This window comes from Cryptomeria japonica, chromosome 2 (assembly GCF_030272615.1).
Source record: "Cryptomeria japonica chromosome 2, Sugi_1.0, whole genome shotgun sequence".
Lineage (NCBI taxonomy): Eukaryota > Viridiplantae > Streptophyta > Pinopsida > Cupressales > Cupressaceae > Cryptomeria > Cryptomeria japonica.
In genome coordinates this window covers 34,801,678-34,821,007 of record NC_081406.1, presented here as the reverse complement: position 1 = coordinate 34,821,007, position 19,330 = coordinate 34,801,678, and positions in this window count along the sequence as shown.

Sequence of the window (19,330 nt, the reverse complement as noted above, 5' to 3'; positions counted from 1 at the left end):
AGTCTAAAGGATGTTCTATAACCCTGAGAAGAATAGAGTAAAGTGTTGGAATTGTGGTAAAAGACGACATGTGGAGGAATGTAAGAAAAATAAAATGAATGTTGATTCCTTTGTGAAAAATCCTCCAATGATGGTTTTGATGCTTTTTTTACTTCAACTAACACAATTAATTATGATGCAAGATTGTCTTATTGATTTAGATTTCTCTTACCATATAAGTCCTTAGAAGGAGTGGTTTTCTACATACTCAACATATGATGGGGGATATGTTTTCCTTCATAATAATGACATGAAAAATATTGTTGGTAAGGGAAAGATAAAGTTGTGTTTTAGTGATGTGAGGATTAAAACCCTTGATAATGTTTTGCATATTCTAGGACATGTGAGAAATTCATTTTTATTATCCAAGTTGAGTGATTCTAGAATACATGTGATATATAACAAGTTTGGTTGTAGGAACTAGTAAGAGGGAATTTGGTGATAGCTAAAGGATCTTTGCTAGGGACTTTGTTTAGGCACAATGTCTTTAATTTTTGTAACTGGCACTAAAAATGCATGTATGTTGTGGCACCATAGATTGTCACATTGGTAAACAGAGTCTTAAGACCATTCTCAGTAATATGTTGGTTGGTGGTATTTTTATCACGCTTGAAAAAATGATTTCTATGAGCACTATGTGTTTGATAAATAGAGTTGGTCATCTTTTCTCAATGAAACTAATAAGACAAAGAGATTATTAGAGATCATTCATTTAGATGTGTTTGGACTTAGTGAATGTTGACTCTTTGGATAAATCTTGGTATTATGTTACTTTTGTTAATGATGTCTTAAGATATACAATGATTTATTTAATGCATTAAAAATTTGAATTTTTTACTATGTTTAAAGAATTTAAATCCCTAGTTGATAAATAATTATGTATTATAAGATAAGAGTGTTGAGATCTAACATCAAGGGTGAATATTGTTCTAGGAAAATTGATAAGTAATTTAAGCATGCAAATATTGTTCAACGAAAGATTGCTCCTTATGATCCCCAACAAAATGGGGTAGCAAAAATAATGAATCAAACCTTCATGGAAAGTGCTAGGAGCATGGTAAGTGGAGCTAATATCGATAAATTCTTTTCTGTAGAAGCTGTAGGTATTTATTTTTATATGATTAATATATCTCATTGTTTAGTTCTTGTTGATAAAAACTTTTTATGAAGTGTAGATAGGTAGAAAGCCTTATGTTTTGAACACTTAAGGATCTTCGGTTGTGAGGATTTTGTTCATGTGCCTCATGATAACTAATCTAAACTACATCCAGAGCACATAAATGATATCCATTGGTTACAATGAGAATGTGAAAGGTTATAAGATTTGTAATCCTCTAACCCATAAAATGATACTTTTTTAGAGATGTTATTTTTAGGGAGTTTAGAACTTATTGGGGAGAAAAACAACCAAAGGATCAAAATAAGAAAAAAATAGCCCTCTTTTAGACAAATATTGAGAAGTAGGAAGATGCACATGTGGAAGAAAAATTAGATGGATCTAAGAATGGAGAAGAAGAAGAGAGTTCATGAAGTTTTGAGGATGTGCAAAATGAGCACATAGAAGAAGAACATGCAAATCCCATTTCCTTGTACTTAGGTTGGCCGGACATACACTTGATTTTTATTTTATTTTTTTAAATTTAGCATTACTACATTGAAATTTAAATTTTCACCAAATACATTTTTTTTTTCAAAAAGCAACTGGTAACCTACAAACTACATTCAATTTTCTATAGGTTTTATTCTTACATATTTTTTAAATTATGTTTATAACCTATTCAAATGTTTATGTGAATTTTCCTAATTCTATTTTTAAAATTTTCATTACCACTTAAGGACCTCGTTTGGACCCCCCGTGATGCTACATTGACCCACCTAGGAAATTGGTGTTTAGACACAAACACTGAAGGTATTGGTGTCCTTATGAAGTTATTTTTTTAGACATAGTGAGAACCTATGGATAGGATCTTAAGTATTTTTCTTTAGTTTTCACATATTTTTGATTCGTAGAAAAGATATCTAAAATAGGCTTAATAATGCCTAAACATGACTAACAGAGTGAACCCAAAATGAGCACATAAATGTAATGTTGAGATTGTTAAGTATGAATTTTTTAACCTTATATAACCATCAAAGAAACCTTGCAGTATTATTTACCTAAAGAAATATTATCATCATGCAGTATAAAACAATGATGTTGTAGCATCGTAAGTTGTACTCCTTTAGTTATGGAGTCCAGTTTCACACTCTCCTAGCACTCATTTTAGTATATTCCCCATTCTTCTATGCATTATAGGACCTTTTATTGCATTAAATTAATATCTAATTCAATATTATGAGTCCTATTTCACTTTAGTACATCAACACTTTATTTGGGCCCTTGATTTTAGGCGTGTCTTTTATCTTTCATCATTTTAATTCATTGTAAGTCTTACCGCATTTCAAATTTCAAAACACATTTCCCCCACTTAAACATCATAAAGTTGTTTATATAAATCATAGTTCTGAAATTAGGATCCTATTATTTCGGAACCCTAAAAATTTGGGCCTATTTTGTTGAGTCAATGTCGCCTAGCATCATTGATTAACGTTTTTTGGTTAATATTTGGGGCGATAAAGAGTCCATCTTGCCATTTTCAAAACTATCCCCAATGTGAAAAATGATTATTTTATGTCAGCCAAAAGGTGATTTTACTTTGAAATTCCTATATAATACATTTCTCCTGATTCATTTCATCATCTTCTATTTATCTCATTATTCCTTTCCAAGAGAAATTATTATGATTCAAGAGAAAACCTGAGTTCAAGGAACAACTACAACAAGACATCTTCAATCATGTTTGCAATTATGATTTTAAGATGGATTTAATTATGATTTATCATGTCATTGCAACAACATGTGGATGACTTATCCTAAGAACATTGCATCATCAATTGTGGGTATAATCATTTCAATCAAGAATTTCAATTTAGTTTTGTATTTCTTATTTTTTCATTTTGGAAGGGTTGAGTCCCAACCCAGGGTTTGATTAACGAAAAATCCTATACAGACCCAAACACCATTTTTATCCTCTTGTGTGTAGATCCAAGTTTAGTTACAAGTTTTTGATAGAGACAAAAGACAAAAAAGTGACCAAGACCTAGAGATAGAGAAATACTACAAATTTGATTAGAAACCCTCTTGACAAGAGTGCCTAGTGGCTTCTTCCCTTAGAATGAGAGGGCCTAGAATCCTTGTCCCTCCAATTCAGCTTCAAATTTGGTAGGACAAAAGTATAGACTATCAGAGTTTCAGATCCAGTTTCAGTGCTAAATTTTTTACTAATCTGATAGGGATGCCTAGCATTAGTGTCCACCCAATTTCATCTTATATTTCTATGACAGGTTCCTCTCTGCATTCCCTCTCCAGATCTAGGTTTGACTTGTGATTATCAGTTCTACATTTGCTTGTTTATGATGTTCATTGTCAATTGTGTGCCTCCTAGCCTAATTCTATACATTTAATTCAATCAATTCAAATCAATCAACTAAGGAGAACAATCAAAACCACCATAGTGCATAGTTCACCTAATAGGTCTAAATTTTAGGCCTAATTAATTTTTCCCTAATGTAATTGATGAGATTGGGTTTTGATTCCTAGTCCACATGTTTAGACTAGTGAATCTCTATTTCCCTCCATTACAGATGTCTACAGCTAGCACTCTGATTCCAATATGCATCTAGTCTATCATGAAACATTCAATGCATAAATGGATTGGAATCAACAATCTCCTTCCCCTTACTCTTTTTTAGTTCATGTCCTTATTTTGAGGGTTAGGGTCAATCCACATTTCTCTCCATCATTTCTCCTCTCATGAATCTAGTTTTTACTACAACTTTATGATGACTCTCCTTCTAAGAAACTATACCTTATGGTTTCTCCAATACCTCCTTCTCATGAAAGAATATTTTCCTTTGACTATCTTTTATTTCAATTTATGTGATTTTTTTTCTATCCTTACTCTAATTCCCTTTTTTTTGTCTAAGCATTTGGGTTTCTAACTCTGTGCTAACTCTCCCAAAGCATTTTAACTTTTCCTTTGGTTTCACCACCTAATCGAGGATTTTAGTGAGAATATAGCATCTTTATTGTACCTATACGATGAATTTAACTTGTCTCTACTCTTGGAGATTGTGCCTCTCTTTAATTATATTATCACATAGCCACATTTTCATGAGATTTATCTTTTATGAGTCTTCAAGCCTCCTTTTATTATTTACTTGTGCTCCACTATGCCAACACCCACTTTATTAGCTTCTTAAATAAAGTGTGTGAATCTAGATACCATTCTCTCCTTCTCCTATGCTATATCCTCTACAATAGGTCCATTTTAGCTTCTTTTTTTTAATTCTTGTCCCAAACTATGCAACCACCTTCACTCCTTGTTCTATACCTATCTTTCCTTAAGGTAGAAGAAGCTATTCACATACGTTCCACATAGTGATATTTATCTAGAAAATTCACATGCTAGTTGCTTTCTAAATTGTAATCTTTAAAACCTTGAACCAAGTCTACACCTCATCCAACTTTCAACTCCCTTCCCTCTTTGCATATACCTTCACTGTGTCTCTACTTTTCTTGTCATTTAATTACCTATTTTTTAGTTCCCTCATTTTCTTGCAACTCTATATTACACACTAATGTAAATACCTTGTTGCAATCCTCTATATGCATTTCTCAACTTTGAAACCACTGATGTAAGTCATCTACTTGTAATCCTACATTGCTCACTTTTTTAGAGTTATTTTCTCCTAGAGTTGTAACATGAACTATGATATTGATTATTAAAATTGTTTCTTAGGGTTCCAATCAAGAGATGTTTTGATGAAATAAAATACACATACACACATCAAAGCACATCAAAATTTAGACATGGAACATGCATAAACATAATATTACTAGTCTCATTAACTGACTATTGGTTAACAAACTTGCCCTTTGGAAATTTGCATCAACATTCAAATTCTCAATTGCATATCCTCTACTCTCCAACTTACGTTTGGCAATGTAGGGCTCCAAGTTCAATTTCTTGAACTCTAGTTCTAGGTTCAGAGCATCGGAAATAGATTTGCAACTGTAATAACCAAGTTCAACTGGAAAAACTACCCCAGACTTACCTTTTTCCTTTAATTTCTTATCTATGTGGGCAAGTTGTTTGCAAACTTCAATAAGCACATGGATGTCTAGGGCATACCTGGGCAATTTAAACGGTTCACCTTAAAAGCCCCCCACTCTAATGTAGCTAAATCTGGAGAATTGGATGTAGTAGCTTCCATATATGTTGACTAATTCCATGGCTTCAGCTGAAATCCTCTTATTCACATTTCCTTGCAACTCAAAGACAAGTCTGCCTGCAAAGACATCATTCCATCTCGTAAAATTCTCGGCATACTTTTGTTGTCACAAGTGTGGGTGATACTCATAAACTTTCATGCCATCAACCATGGTTCATGATGCAACCCTTGCCATTCTCTGGTACAAGAAAGAATATAAAATAGATAAGAAGACATATAGAAACTGGTCATACCGATAAAATTATGAAGACCCTCATGAAGTTTGTCGGTGATAACCTATGCCCAGTTTAGATATTTTCACCAACCAGCAACACTTGAATGTAAAAATACATCCAATCTTCTGAGTAGAAGGCATGTGCATTCCCTTTAAGTCTATTCAATAGAACTATAATATCTCGCACCTCTATTATGAAATGCTCTCTTGTGAGAGGTCTGGGTAACCTGGAAGGTCATTTTTGCGACTTAAGGAGCCAATTCCTGGAAATGACGCTCTTGTAGATGCCCTTTTTCTTAGAGAAAAATGCATATGAAGTACCAATAGACCAGTCCTCATACGACTCCTTATGGGGAATGTGCATGGTGGCCATCACCCTTTCCCTATCAATTTTCACCAACACCTCACCACTACTGATTCTGATACACTTGTTGTCTGCATCATATCTTCTCATGCATTCCATAACCAATTCAGGGCAAGGGGCAACAGTAGGGATTGCAACAACTTCAATCAACCCACTCTTAACAGTCTTTCCCATCATTGAATTACCATCTGGGTTTCCCACTCTCTCCAGAAAATCTCCTAAGTCAGCCTACGCCAAGGAAGTATCTCCTAGCTCTGGAAGTGTACTCACTAAACATGATGTACGACCAGGTTTTGGCAAGGTTGTCCTCATGACAACCGCTCTTACATTCATCATACAATTTCAAAACAAGGACAAAATTCTACCCAAAACAAAGATTTCACTATAGTGGCTTTCCGAGCAAGTAACACAACGGGAAAGGGATAATCAAAACTCACCTATTACTGTCATGAAATCTCTGTAACCCTCAAAATTATGGAGCTATAATTACCTTAAGTGCCCCTCACTTCTCCAACAATAAGAAGCTACTAAATTACCACTGAAGGGTTTGTATATTAGAAGTAAGAAAATCTATACAACACTTATGCATGCTTCTTAACAACTCATACAATCATGTGAAGGAACTCCTGATTTGATGGGATTATGATGACCTCTTTTATTACAAATCACTTCCACACAAGCGGCTTGAGTGTTCATGACTACTTTCCATAATTAGATTTTTCAAACTTGACATGCTTAGAATATTCCTTTTTTTGCGCCACCTTTCAGTAACTTGCTCCGCCTTGTTATATTTCTAGAGCCAACTTACAATGAATTATTGAAATGTGAACCATTTAACAAAAAGTTCAAAGGTTCAATTTCAACATGAGAGAGCAATAATGAAGGGGCCTTGAAGTGCAAAATACCACCTCGCGGCTCAACACAAAATTGAACTAGGAATGAGAGAAGACTTTTAGACGAAGACAGAGACGAACCTTGAACCTTGAACTGGACAAGAAGGGTTCAATGGTTCAAGTTCAAAACTGACCTAACATACTTACGCTTGCCCCTTAACAGCAAAAAAATCTGTGGGACACATAAAGGCGCTAGGTGAACTTTGAACTCTGAATCGAGACACGGGTTCAACATATAGGTTCACTGAAACAAGACAAGTAAGACCGCTTCATAATGAAGAATGAAACGTGCCGAATTTTGGCAAGCAACATTAATTACGCTTTATTTTACCAAAGATAGGATTTTGACTATTGTCAAATTAATAGGGTAACATCGGCTTTGACTGGGGACTGGGACTGAAAAAGAACAGGAAATGAATCTAGAATCTTTGGTTAGGCATGCAAGCCAACAAAAACAAAGGCCCAACCATAACAAACCACAACAAAACACACAACACACCAAAAACTTATGTACATAGCAGGAGGACGCCTGCTTACAACTGATAAAGCTTTTAATCCTTCTCATTATAGGACAGGGGCAGGGCAGTTCCATAAAGATATTCAAGTTTAAATGAGTTAGGGGCCAATACCTGATTAATCACTTATGGTCCCTTCCAAAGAGAATCAAACTTCCCGTGCGCTCCCTTTGGTTCTCTGCGTCTGTCCCATAGTAAGACCTGATCCCCTAGCATGAACTTTCGCGGTCTAGCTCTGTGATCAAATTTTTTCTTTACCCTAGCTTGATGTGTAGTGATATGGTCAACCAACTCCTGCCTCTCTTCCTCAATTTTTGAAAGGTACATAATTCACTTCTTCATAGCACTTTGAAAGAATTCATTTGCAATCACCTTCTGCAATCTAGTTGTCGACAATTCCAGAGGCAAAGACAACTGAGCTGCAACCCCGTATACCAGTTCAAATGGTGTGATACCTATGGCCCTTTTTGGCGAGGTCCTATCTGCCCATAATGCTTCATAAAGCCTTTTATGCCAATCCTTCACATTCTCTATCACCAATTTTTGCATTATAGAGATCAAATTCTTATTGCTAGATTCAGCCTGGCCATTTCCCTATAGATAGTAATTTGAAGAATGAGGCAAAATAATTCCATGATCATAACAAAACATGCTTAGTTCTTCGGAGGAAAAATTTGTGGCATTATTAGTTACAATTTTCCGAGGAATACCGAACCCAGTGAGGATATTTTCTTTAAGGAAGTTGCAAACAATTTCTGAAGTAGTCTTCTTAATGGGAACTGCTTCCACCCACTTGGTAAAATAATCTATAGCTGTGAGAATATGAGTGTGACCAACATTTGACGAGGGGTTCAATGGGCCAATAAAATCTAAACCCCATTTCTTAAAGGGTTCATCTATGACCACCGACCTTAAAGGTAACACAGCTAGTTGGGGCTTCCCTGAGAACAACTTACATTTTTCGCAGCCTGCAACCCATCTGTATGCATCTTTAAACATGCCTGCCCAGTAGTAACAACTCTTGAGAATCTTAAAAGCTATTATTGTTGATAAATAATGTCCCCCACATGCTTCACTATGGAAAGCTTTTAGAAGCTTTTCTTGTTGCTCCTTGTCAACACGCCTTAGGAATGCTCCATCCAGGCCTTTCTTATACAAGATATCATCAACAATCACATATTTGGCTGCCTTTAGTCTAAGATTTCTCTTTTCTTTAGGAGTTAAATGATTCGGGAATTCTCCATATGTCAGGAAATGAGCCACATTCATGAACCATTCATCTTGCAAGCTGACAAATAAAGTTAGTGGCAATTCTTCTTTTTAATCTATCAAACAACATAATCCTTGCCCCCAGAATAATCCTTACCTGAAGCATCTTATCTATATCTTTGAAAATTGCATTTGAAACCTTGGGATTATAGTTTCTTAACTTCTGCCTAAAAGAAGCCACCCCAGGTTTGAGAGGAATATGTTAGGAATCCCACAAATACTGAGAGGGGGGGCGGGGGGATGGGGTGGTGAATCAGTATCTAACCGATAATTAGAATTTCTTAACTTAAAACATGCAGAACATATTATAACAGTGTACCGATATGCAAGAAATAATGCAATAAACAGAATCAAGAACATCCACATGAAAAGCACACCATAACACAAGGATTTAACAAGGAAACCCGGTGTGGGAAAAACCTTGGTGGGATTTGTGACCCACAATATTCACTCACTGGCCAATAAGAGAATATTACTTACAATATTACTTACAATAGGGGCCTGCACATGAAGGAAGGCCAAATGCCTAGAGCTCACTGCTCAATGGGAAGTCTCACTGACTTACAATGTGGATTATACAAATCCAATATCTTGTACTGCTTTACAATAGCATCTATAATGCTTGATCTAGTACCGGTTGCTGCTCTCCTTCTTACATAAACCCTTCAACCTATATTTCGCATAATAGGTCTTCCTTATATTTTTCCTTATCGCTTACTTATCTCCTACAAAATGTATACAATGATCTCTTTTATATATAAGAGTCATTTTACAATTTGCCAAGTCGGCTTACAAAGTTTTTACAATAATAAACAAAATATAATATAACAAAATCCTGTCGGCCTCTGTGTCCTTTCTTTGTGCCGGTGCCGGTGCCGGTGTCCTGAGTGTTGGTGTAGAGTGTGATCTGCTAATGTTGGTGCACTAACTTGTTGGTGTAATGCCTTGTCGGTATAATGTTGATGCAAAGCACCATAGTTCCAAACACATTCACTCAAGAACCCTTCAAGGTTCTTTCCAAACTATTCATTTAAGGCATAAAAACAACTTCTCCATCAATATCAATCTATAATCATACTTTCATGCATGCTACAGGGGTTCATTAATGTTGTCTCAAACATATCCAATCACTTATACCTTTGCAAACCATTAAACTTCATTGTTCATTGAGAGAATCCAATTCACTATCATCAAAGTGATTGTCATTCACATGACAGTTTTCTATACCTACACACAGACATAAATAACTTTCAAACCTGAGCATATTTGGAAGATCTCTTTAGTGAGCCTGTAGAAAACTAGGTTTCTAAAGCCATATCAAAAATTTAGAACAATCCAATGGTTCATTTTTGAGTTATGCGCCCCGTACTGAGACCTATTTTTACTGTCAAAGAAAAAGAAGAAATGTGCATGCCCGGTCCACCTAGGGCATCAAATATCTCCCAAAATACAAATCCATTTGATATTAAATAAAATCCATCTGAAAGCCCCTTTAATATACTCTTAGAATAACTAAGATTTAGATTTTTAACATGGTTATAATTTGAGATATGAACAAACCCTCGTACACACCTCCATTATTTATGGTTTTCAATCTGTTTTCACCAAAACTTACATAACTTTCTCAAAACTGAATGAAATTGATCCAAACCAAAAGAGAAGTAATGGTTAATCACACATATTTCCAATGAATCCATTTAGAGGTCATAAATCTTTAATATGCGTCTATACCATACGCTGCAACATGGCTATTTTCAGAAAATCTGGAAGTTGCAATCCATAAAACATCCATAACTTCTTTGTTTCTCAATGAAATCACTCCAAACAAAACAAGAAGGAATATAATTCAAAATAATATCTAACCATGATAATTATACATGGTTTCCAGGCTGTACAGGTTCGTACAAGGCCTGGAACCAACAAAGTAACAACAGAAACTATCAAAATGGCAAGCTTATGAATGCACAAATTGTTCAAAATTTTTATCCTCCTTCTCATTCCCCTTGGTTTGACCAAATACAATATTTTATAGCATCTTGGTTAGTTTGGACCTTATAACTACCTCCAAGACCTTTCAACTTCCCATTTACAACTTTTCCAAATGTTGCATTTTGACAACTTTTAACAAATTTTACATTTTTTGTCAAAATGGACTCAAACTTTGTTTAAACACTCTTGACACCTTACAATGGACCTTAAATGAACTTTTATAACTTGTATACCCTTCCATGGGTCTTTTGACTCATTTTGACCATCTTGACCTATAAGGGCCTATATGGACAACTAGGACATAATCAAGACTTGCTTACATTTTTAGGCTTCCAAGCCTTACAAATCATTCCAAATGGATTCAAATACATTATAAATTACCTTCAAATATCAATTATATTTCAAATGATGACTTTGACCATATATTTTCCTTACACCATGGGTGCTCCTGCACCAAATGCCTTGTCGGTGCCATAGGATTGCAAGGTTGCCATCAATGACAAAACCTTCAATCACCTACAATGTCTCATTGGAGTGTGCATATGCCAACAATCTCCCCCTTTGGCATTGATGGCAACACTCATGATAAATTTCAAAAGTGTATCAAAAAATGTGAAGTCCAAAAATGTTACCAAAAATGTGTGTGCTCCCCCTAAGCAGATGATTCCGGTGATGTTGAATTTTCTCATCCCACTACTCCCTCTTTGGCATCAATAACAAAGGTTGTCAAGATGTCAGTAGAGTTTGTAGTTTGAACCTTGTAACTGGGTAGTTACAATTTGAAATAGATCCGCCAAAATCAAGTTTATACTCTCCATGAACTTTTTACTATCTCTTATTGTTGTCTCTGTTCTCTTAACTGTACCGGTGAGATGCTGTAAATGCTCTGTCGGTGTTTTCTGTCCCTGTATTAGTGCCTCAGATACTTGCTTCCGCAGTGATGCTAGATAGTCCAATCTTGGACTTGGTTTTAATCTTAGATGCTTTGCCTTATTCACTATTCTTTCTTTCTTTCTCTCTTTCCAATTTAAGTAAATCTTCCTCAAAATTTGTTATCTTCAGTTCAAAAACTGATAGTGTATCAGGTGAGTTGACAAAATTATCTGCAAGTTTATTGATTTCATCTTGCACCTTGCTCATCTTCTTGTCTATATCTACAGTCAAAAGGTTTGTCTTACATGTGTCTTTGTACAAAGTTTTGTACTCATTCAATAAATTACATAGTTCCAGTAGAAGTGTGTCGAAATCTCTGTTACACTTCTTTATTTGCTCATAAAAGAATTTCTGCTTTTCAATTTCTACTTTATCCTTCAGTGTCTCTTCCTTTATTTTCTCAATGTTTTCTGTGATATATTTACACAAGGTATCAAGTTGTCTTAAAGAATCTTTATTGTCTATATTACAATTAGGAGCAATTACCTTCAAAATTGGTATGGTATCATCTATTGCTTTATAAGCTTGTGAGCTACAATCTGTTATCTTTTTGATTGAATCTAATAGTACCTCAGTCACATTAGTTGATTTGTAGCCTGATGATGAACCAACATTCTGAGTACCGCCAGTGGAAGTAACCAAGCTTGTATTGACCTCTAGTAGGTCTGTTTATGTTTGCATTTCCCTAAGCAATGGTTTTTCTACTTCTCCAGTTGTCGGTGGCACTGTTTCCTTCTATTCCTGTTCCTGTTGCTGTTGTTGTTCCAGAGCCTTTTGCTCTATTTGTTGCATTTTCTGAGTCCGAGTCTGAGTTTCTACTTTTTTCTCTTTGTCCTCAACCAGTTTTTCCTATGTGTTGTTAGTTTGATCGGCTACCGGAGGCTCACTAGCCATGTCAGTCTTATCAGTTGTATCTTTGTCTACCACAATGTTGATCTTTTGAGTATCAACATCCACAATATATAAGACTCCAGGATTAGGATTACCATCCTCTACATCCATACTTTCAACTATTGGTTGATCTTTTGTAGCTGTTGTTTTTACCGGTGGAGTAATCAAAGGAGGTGGGGGTAAGTTGTCTTTAACCTTGATACTAGGTGGTCCACCAACTTTACCATTACCCTTGTCTCTTTCTTTCTGATAAAATTTTATAGGTTTGGGGTTCATGTATTCTTCTTGTTTTTCTTTTTCAACTAGGAATATATCCCATCCATTTTCTGTCTCTTCAGTCACCTCATTAACTCTTCCAACCATTAAAGCAATGTGCCAGTGTGCAGTAGAAAATACTGACCGATTGGCTTGAGCAATTAGGTCATCAATTTCTTTGGGTGAATTCACCGGATATACAACAAGTAGCTTTTCAATCTTTATTTTCTTGTCCAGTTCTATTACTGCTTGTCTTCTTGCTTCCAATCTCTTAAATAGTTCATCTAGAATTTCATTTACTACTTCCATCAAAAATTTCTTATAAATATATCCATATGCAATATAACACTGTTTTCAACTTGTTCTTTTTCATCAGTTGTCAGAGTGTCATATATTTTCTCTATATTCTTCAATTTGCCTTCCTCTGTAATTTCATTCAACAATATATCAAGAGGGGCCAAGTCCTTGTTTGTCCTCTTCTTCTTTTTGGGTGTCAGTTTCTTCTTCTTTGGTGTAGCCTTTCTTACCAGAGATCTCATTGCTTGTTGTTTTTGTCTTGTCCTCCTAGGTGAGGGTGTGGTTGCCGGTGAGAGATCTCTTTTCCTTACAACTCTCTTGAAAGTTGCAGGCATGTCACTCTCCGAAGAAGTACCTACCGGTGATAGGTGAGTTTCAGGTTGTGGAGATGCTAACTCATCCTCTGTTATACTGGTTTGTTTTAACACATCTTCTTTGATGGCCTTTGCTTGTCTGGAACCTTTTCTTACAACTTCCTCAACCTTTTTCACTCTTTTCTTAGATTGTATTTGGCTTTCAATAGTTTCTGCACTACCAAATACTTCTTCCCTAGGTTCTTTAGGGGCTTCCAGAAGTGCTTTAGCATATGTTTCAATTATATGATCATCTATTTCATAACCCATCTTTGTTACCCAAACTGTCCTAGGGATGACTGCTTCCATCCATATCTCATCCTTCTTGATTACAAAGCATATTTCATTTTTATATTTGTCGACAATCTTTTGTGATAACTTGATTCTTTTCTTCATTTTAGCCTTTAGTGCTTGAAAGAAATCATGGATATTGTTTTCCTTGTCTTCTCCCATGTTATTGAATAGTTCTGTTAACTGTTTACCTACCGGTATATCATATCCAAGTTCTTTGTAGCCTATACCGGGAACCTGCTTGGTTATATGTAGCATTAGACATACTAATAGATTTCCAAACCTGAAAGTTCTTTTCTTGTCCTTCTTAATCTTTCCAAGGTTGTCAATTAATTCATCCTTTAACCACTCACATACATCAATCTTTGCATTATCTGTGACCATATCATAAGCACTCTTAATGCATAAACTTGAAACTAAATTAAGTCTATTTGCATGAGGAGCTTTATACCCTAATATCATGCTGATAAATCTCAAATTAATGTCTGTTACATCATTTACTCTTAAGGACCTTTTATCGGATGTGGCACCAGTTAGGTTTGTAACTAGGTCATTGGATACCTTCTTAGTTTTGTCTGGTCTTTTACCGGTGGTCGGTAACCCTGTGAAAGCTTTCACAACTTCCTTAGTGATTTTGTGGATTGCATCTAGCCAGATAAATTCACCATGTACCCTGCTTAAGACTATCCTAATCACATCCTTGGGGAATTCAGGAATGCTAAGGATCTCTGTAAATCCTAGGGTCTCAATGATCTTGTGTTCATCTTTTACATTGCCGGATTCATCACATATCACAGTTTTAAACATGGTTTTAATCTTTTCATCTCCTAGTTCCTCAATGTTACAGTGAATGTAAATTCTGGGGTCTTCGGCATAAACAACTCCCTTAAAAATTTGAGAAAAAGCACCTAAGGTATCATCTTTCTTTGCTACCTCGGGAACTAATTGAAATACGGGCCTAGGTCTTTTTATCACTTTGACAACAGTAGGGTTTGCTATATATTCAATTGCAGAGGTGGATGCCATGATAAAATACCTTTTACTGCCTTTAGGATGGATAATTGCTTGGAGTGTTCTTGCATCTTGCTCGAAAATGCCTTAGCTCAGAATCTTCAGACTCTTCGTAGATTTGAAATCTCGGTGAAATGGAATGGAGCCAAAACCTCAAATTTATAGTATCTTTTCGCCATCTACCACATTAAATGCATGTCGGTTAAGTATTCACTTAACATTGTTTGCTGTTAACAAGTAATTTCCAACTTCTTATTTCTAACCGAGGGAATAATAGCACATGTGTCATTAGATTGCCAAACCCTCAAGGAAACTTTCTTCAATTAGATGAAGAACTTCCTGCCGGTGGAGCACTGCTCTGTCCTGTTGGTGGAGCACTGCTCTGTCCTGCCGGTGGAGGAGTATTCCCAATATTTAGATTAGCTTTTCTAATCTATTGTTTTGAGAATTCTTGCTTAACCTCTTCAACTTTTTCTTTACCTTTCAAGCTAGAACTTTTGTTGTCTACCAGTGATCCTTTACTTCTACAGAATTTTGCAATATGCCCAATCTTGTTACATGCATAACAAGTCACATTATTCTTCTGAATAGCTTTCCCATAACCTATGCCGGTTTGTGTTCTACATTGATTAGATAAATGTCCAAATCTTCCACAAACATAACATCTTACATTCATTCTGCAGTTTTCAGAGTTGTGACCAACTTTGTTGCATTTTGAACATTGACCAGTGGGTGTGTTGATATTCTGATAATTTCTAGATCTACATTCATTTTCTCTATGACCATACTTATTACAGTTAAAGCATTTTCCATTGAATTTATAAGCATTAGGTTGTCTTACCGGTTTTCTGTGATCCTGAGTATTTGCAGTACCGAAGCTTTCACCAACTTCAAAGCCAATTCCAGAAGTGTCACCTTTAGGTTTTTGATTCTTCAGCAAGGTGCCAAGTTCCTCTGAGCTTTTCTTGAATTTTTCTTTATGTTGATTTGTAGTTTCTAGTTCTCTTTCTAAGACTTCTTTTTGTCTCATCAGTTCATTGGAGTCATTCTGAGTGTGCATCAGATCTGTCTTCAGCATGTCATTATCATAGCTAAGTCTTGTGTTCTCATTTGCTGCATCACTTAGTCTTCTGGTCAATTCTTTTTCATTCTTCTTCCTATCCTCAATCTCTTTGCAAAATCTCATAGTCATATCCTGCATCTCATTCTTTGTTGTCATGTTCTCTTGTTTCAGCTTGCTTATCTGATCATTAAGTGATTCCTTTTCATCATTCTCATTTTGCAACTTTTCACAAAATTCTCTTCTCTTATTTCTTGCAACAGTAAAATTCTCTTGAAGTGCCTAAATGATATCTTGAGCTTCCCTTAAATCATCTTCTAGTTTGATATTTTTCAATTTCTCTGCATCATAGTCTAAAAGAGCTCCTTCAAGTTGCTTCATCAGATTTTCCATCTTTACCGGTGTCAAGATCTTCCTCAAGTTGTTAGACTTCTGAAAATAGAGGATCAGGCTCCTGATACCAATTGTTAGGAATCCCACAGATACTGAGAGGGTGGGGTGAATCAATATCTAACCGATAATTAGAATTTCTTAACTTAAAACATGCAAAACATATTATAAAAGTGTACCGGTATGCAAGAAATAATGCAATAAACAGAATCAAGAACATCCACATGAAAAGCACACCAGAACACAAGGATTTAACGAGGAAACCCGGTGTGGGAAAAACCTCGGTGGGATTTGTGACCCATAATATTCACTCACTAGCCAATAAGAGAATATTACTTACAATAGGGGCCTGCACATGCAGGAAGGCCAACTGCCTAGAGCTCACTGACTTACAATGTGGATTATACAAATCCAATATCTTGTATTGCTTTACAATAGCATCTATAATGTCTGATCCAGTACCGGTTGCTGCTCTGCTTCTTACACAAACCCTTCAACCTATATTTCGCATAATAGGTCTGCCTTATATTTTTCCTTATCGCTTACTTATCTCCTACAAAATGTCTACAATGATCTCTTTTATATATAAGAGTCATTTTACAATTTGCCAAGTCGGCTTACAAAGTTTTTACAATAATAAACAAAATATAATATAACAAATTCCTGTTGGCATCTGTGTCGGTATACTTCCTTTCTTTGTGCCGGTGTCGGTGTCCTGAGTGTCGGTGTAGAGTGTGATTTGCTGATGCTGGTGTACTAACTTGTCAGTGTAATGCCTTGCCGGTATAATGCCTTGCTGGTGCCATAGGATTGCAAGGTTGCCATCAATGATAAAACCTTCAATCACCTACAATGTCTCATTGGAGTGTGCATATGCCAATAGAATATGATGTTGAAACTGGCCACTTCTAAAATATTTCAAATCCTCATAAGACCATGCAAAAACATCTAGAAATTTTTGTGACAATTTAATGAACAAATGTCTTTCTTTTGGGGTACAACACTTGCCTAAGTTAACCAACTTTGGGTTAGTTTCATCCCCTATATTTACCTTTTCATACTTTCCTAAGTTACTGGTACTTTGAGAACTGTTTTTTTTAACATACCTGTCATTGCGATCAAAGAGGCTTTCTAGGGATACCAGACCTTTTGGAATTCGATTTCCCTTTAACTGATTAACTTCCTTTTTAGAACCTTCTTCTGAATCTGGGCAAAATTCATTACATTCATTCTCGGACCCTTCAAAGAAGGATAAGGCAAACATCTCAGCATTTTGCATGAAATTATTGATATGTTTATCACTCTCGAACACCTGCCAGAAATCAAAATTATCCAGAATATTAGGACGATATACCACTTCAATCCTATAAATATATGCACCAAAGTTTGGATGTGGGAGTAATAAAGAAGCTGAAAGTGCTAAGGAGTTCGCACGAGAATTTTGATTTCTAGGAATTGCCTCAATTGAGAAAGCATCAAAATATTTCATCTCATCCCAAACCCTATTCCTATAATGTCTAAGCCTTTCATTCTTTACTGAGAAGAGATTTTGCACATACTTGACAACTAATTCTACATCACCTTTGACGCTCAACAACTTGATTCCTCTTTTCTTAGCCTGTTCGAGTCCCAATAATAGGGCCTCTGTAGTATTATTAGTGTTTTTGAATTTGAACTTAAATGAAAAAAGGAATTTTTTCACCTTTTGGAGAAATGAGCACCACTCCGGTACCATATCCAGCCAATGCACAACTTCCATCAAATTCCATCACCCATAGGCCATCAACAGGGTCTAACACATCCTCTGGTGTTTTCTTCATGTCATTAGAGAAAAACAAATAATTGCCAAAATCACATTCTTGATACAATATTTGAGATTTTGGGTCATTAGAAGGAAAAATTGTATATTTGGATTTTGGCTCTGGTTGAAGGGCAACTTTTTGTTTACCAATGGGAATTAATGCTTGAGACCAATCCATCTTGATTTTTCCTCCCAGATCTTTACAAAAATTTCTACTTAGCAGCATGCCATAACTTGTAGGAATATTGGCTACTAGAATAGTCAATTTCACTCTTTTACTAAGATGTACTACTAGGGCAGCTTGAGCATCTTTTATTTGGCCTAACAAAGGGACCTGCTTAGAGTCCATTGAATAACACTTCCCAAAGGTTTTAATGAGAGAGAGGCCTAATACTTTAGAAACTGCAGAAGGCATGATGTTATCTGATGCTCTTGAATCAAGGATACAATTGTTGAGTTTATAACCCTTAATAAACAAAGATATATAGAAAGGTTCGGGCTTTTGATCTAATGCTAAAGGTGGTTCATCTAGTTCATTAGCTAATATCTCTAGAACGGTTTCAGATGATTCTGCAGGTTCAGTACACTTCCTAACCTATGAGGACTCAAGAATGGCCAACAATGACTGATAAGGTTGCAACTGATAGGTTTTCCCCTGTACATATTTAACTAGTTTATCCAGCTCTTTAGGGTTCCACCTAAGGTATTCAACAGGGGATATTTGAATTTGAGAAGTCTTATAAAATTCAACTATATCAAAAGAAGTATCAGGATTAGGGCACTTCAGTATCTGAACCTCTTGAACTCTTGAACCGCTTTCAAAGTTTTGGTTCACGAGTTCTTTACCTTTGGTTAGGGTTTTAGGAAATGTTGAATTACCTATGTTTTTAGGTTGACGTTGATTCCTAGTAAGGATTGCACAAGAAGGATCTTCAAGGGTCACCAATATATCTCCTCCTCTTTCTGAATCTGACTCGTACTCCAGGAAGTGTATTTTAGAGTCGCTAGGTTGCCCAAAGATCTCTTCTTATTGACCAAACTCACTTATTACTCCTCTTGTATTCATCATTTGTGCATGTCTCACCATTTATGGATAGGAATTACCATCATGATCATCAGTTAGGTGGAAAACACACATGTTACCTTTAGGTGGTGGAGCTTCAATTGCTAATCTCTGCTGAGCTAGAGGTAATTGTAAGGCCTTGTTTTGATTAGTAATTCTTCTTGGAATATCTTGATAAGGTTGTGGATAGGAAGTAATAGCCTTTGGAAATTGTCTTTTGAGAGCTATGACATCATTCATTAATCTTTGTACCACAGGGTCTGAAGAAGTAGAGGGTTGTGTACCAGCTACTTGAACTTCTCTCTTCCATTTTCCAGCAGTAATTAAGTCATCTTCTAACTCAACAGCCAATGTTTTGACATTGGCTA